Here is a 3,224-nt window from a genome sequence, read left to right as displayed (position 1 = left end):
CAATTGTGGGTTAATTTAAGAAGTCTGTTGTATTGTTTTAGATTTGAACTTGTTTGCTGCATCAACATGAGTATTATTTCCTTGACTTCTCTATTCCCTTTATTTTTAGCCTCTTTATTTTGGGACTGTGGACACCTGCCCATTAAGTTTTTTTTCTTTATAAAAATAGTTTCAGAATTTGACTAGAAAAAATCATCTAGAAATGAATCACAATTTATAATGTTAAATACCAAAAAGTTAATAAACTCAATTACAGATGATGGAAAAACATCTTTATTAAATATAGATAACACACTACTTAGGGGGAAAAAAATGAAACCGAGGGTCCTTATAACTTTGATTAAATTTTGTTTTAAATCCTAGTTCTAGAAATCATCTCTCTCTGTGTATATACTTAGAGATTTGGCTTCTCCCCACCCCACCCCGCAATCAACAACCCTGGAGGCAGCAGAAGACAGTAGCCGGGTCCAGACCTCTGGCAGGCTAAAGATAACATCTGACCTAAGATGATTCAGTTCCTGAGCCCTAAGGTGGAACGACCCCCTGGCTACTTTTCCATGAGACCGGACAGAGGGACTCTGGAAAGGACCTCGGCACTGTCTTCAAGACCTGAAGAAATGATTCATTAACTTACCTCACCTCCAACCAATCAGCTCTCAACATAACCCCAAACCCCAACCCACAGTGTTGCGATTTTGCCTTATATAATATGTAACCTACAGTGTTGCGATTTTGCCTTATATAATATGTAACCTACAGTGTTGCGATTTTGCCTTATATAATATGTAACCTACATCATCGGAGAGCTAGGTCTTAAGGGCACTGTATGATTACCCGTATCCCACAGGTCAAGAATTCAATGTGGGACTTGTACTAATTATGTAGTATGTTACTCTCAATTATACTTTTGGGGACTAGGGAGATAACTGCTGGGTGGATCTGAAGAAATAGTGGCACCATTACAAGCCAGATATTTCTCATGACTCCATTTATGACCTGGCCCCATTTGCTCCAATTCTAATAGCGGGACCATGATAAAGCTTCAAGTTTCTGGATATCAGTGTAAATCAAGACAGTGTCCAACAGTCCTTGAAATGTTTGGCTATTTCCATTTCCCCAACCAAAATACCAACTCATCCCGGTTTGTTCAGAAATTTCCCAACTAAAAAAAGTCCCATGCTCCAAGACACCCCTGAGTTCTGAGAAAACTGGGATGATTGGTCACTATAAAAATTACCAAGTAAATGACTTTTGGGGAAGGAGTAGGGAAATCATTACCTAGTATATTTTCTGTGCTATTGCAATTTCCTTCCTATTAGGGACTTGGCCGCCTCTTCAGTCAGTGGATTCTGGGTCGGAAAACTACCTCAGGTCCAGAAATTAAACACTTGATTGAGACTTTTAACTAGGACAATTGCCCTTGGCCTCCTGGTCATCCGTTCTTGATTCTTATGATAGTGCAAACTGATTGGAATACGCTTATTGGACTCCCACCAATTATGCCCCTAGTGACACTGTTTGAGTAACCATCTCTGTCTCTTGGTTCAGGCTTCCTGGCTGCTACTCTGACCCTACCGCTTATTACTATAAGTTCATCCCCCTGGATTTTGATAATTAAATGCTAGTACCTGGACCTAATTTGGGTCCAATCATCCCCATGGCTGTCACTGAGCCTGGGAATAAGATCCTCTCCAACTATCAGCCCTGGGTATAGAAGAGACACCACTGAGCCACTGGCGGTTCTGGTGCTTGGAGAAGAACATTGTTTGGGGCTTTGGTAAAGGGTGTATTTTATAGGTCTGCCCATGGGACAGAACCATCTGGTGGGGCTCCTGGCCTTACAAAATATATTCACTCCAGCATGCTGGCTTCAAAGGGATGGGAAATCCCTTGGTCTACTGTCGGCTATGGAATTCTGGTATTTCAACTTCCGTTAGCATTGGCCATGGCTTTTCTAGGCCTCTAGGAGTCATCTCAGTAGTGAGCATACACCATTATCTGGATGGCCCTCACATTCATATTCTCACCCAGCAGTTAAACGCAATGTCATTAGAATGCTCTCAAGTCAATAAGATCTCCCCTGCCCGTTCGTATTTTCAGGTCCCCTTGATTAAGCACTCTCAGAATTCAGACCCACAGGTTTTCCTCCAGTACCTGCCAATACACAATGCCTCAGTCTTGCAGCTTCTTTGGGATATTAGCTCTTATTAGCACAGCATATCCCTGACTGAATTATGCTGTGGCTTAACCTAATTACATGTCTAGTGGCCACAACAGAAGGTAAAGGCAGATCCTGAAGGGGGCACATGAGGGTTTGTGGAAAGAGGACTCTGCATTATCTTCAAGCAAGGGAGGTGGGCAGGCTAGCTCTTAAGAGGAAGAGATGACTCACTTCTGCATTTTCAGAGGGTTCAGAAGAGTCTGGGGGTTCAAAATGTTCAGGGTCATACACCTAAATGTTCTCTTCCCAAATATTAGGACCCCAGTTTTTCCTCAATCTAACCCTGCTCTTGTCATAACTAAGCTGACTTGAATGAGCATTTAGCATTAATTGGAGCTCTGCCACTCTGTTAACTCTTGGGCCTCAGGTTCCTCTGCCTTCCTGCTGTAGGAGACACTTGGTCAGCTCTCAGGAAGGTCTGTTGGCTTTCCTGCTTTGGTGTTCAATTGCCCACACCTTTTCACGATCTTTATCTAGGGTAGCAATGGGCTTAACAATATCCATCCGTTTCCATTGTCCTTATAGTTAGCTTCCCCAGTACTCCTCAAATGTCGACACTTTACACCAACTAATGCAAACTCCTCTCCCAGTGGTATACCATCATAACTCACCAGTGAAGAGAGTTTTAATAATTGGACACTAGAGTTTTAATAAGTGTCTGTGTTTCACTTACCAATGACAGTCTCATTGCCACCTGGGTTGAAAGCGATCCACCTTCCAAACCCCAGTTTATCACCTACTTTCTCAGACCCCTCACATCACCAACAGGCATAGATCATTTCTTCCAATCTTAAATAAGATTTGGTGTGCAAGCTATTTTTTAAGCATTAACACCTGTGAAAAGGATAAGCCTGATTATTTTTTTAAAAATTATTTTTTAGTATGAAATACACATTTTTTAGAATTAGTGTCAGCTGTACAACACAGTGCAATAGTTATACTTTTTACCCCTCGAAGTGACAACCCCCCTCCCCCAATCCGCCGCCCCATTTCCCCCCAATAT

This window comes from Hipposideros armiger, unplaced genomic scaffold (assembly GCF_001890085.2).
Source record: "Hipposideros armiger isolate ML-2016 unplaced genomic scaffold, ASM189008v1 scaffold_660, whole genome shotgun sequence".
NCBI lineage: Eukaryota > Metazoa > Chordata > Mammalia > Chiroptera > Hipposideridae > Hipposideros > Hipposideros armiger.
Note: the sequence above shows the minus strand (reverse complement) of the source record.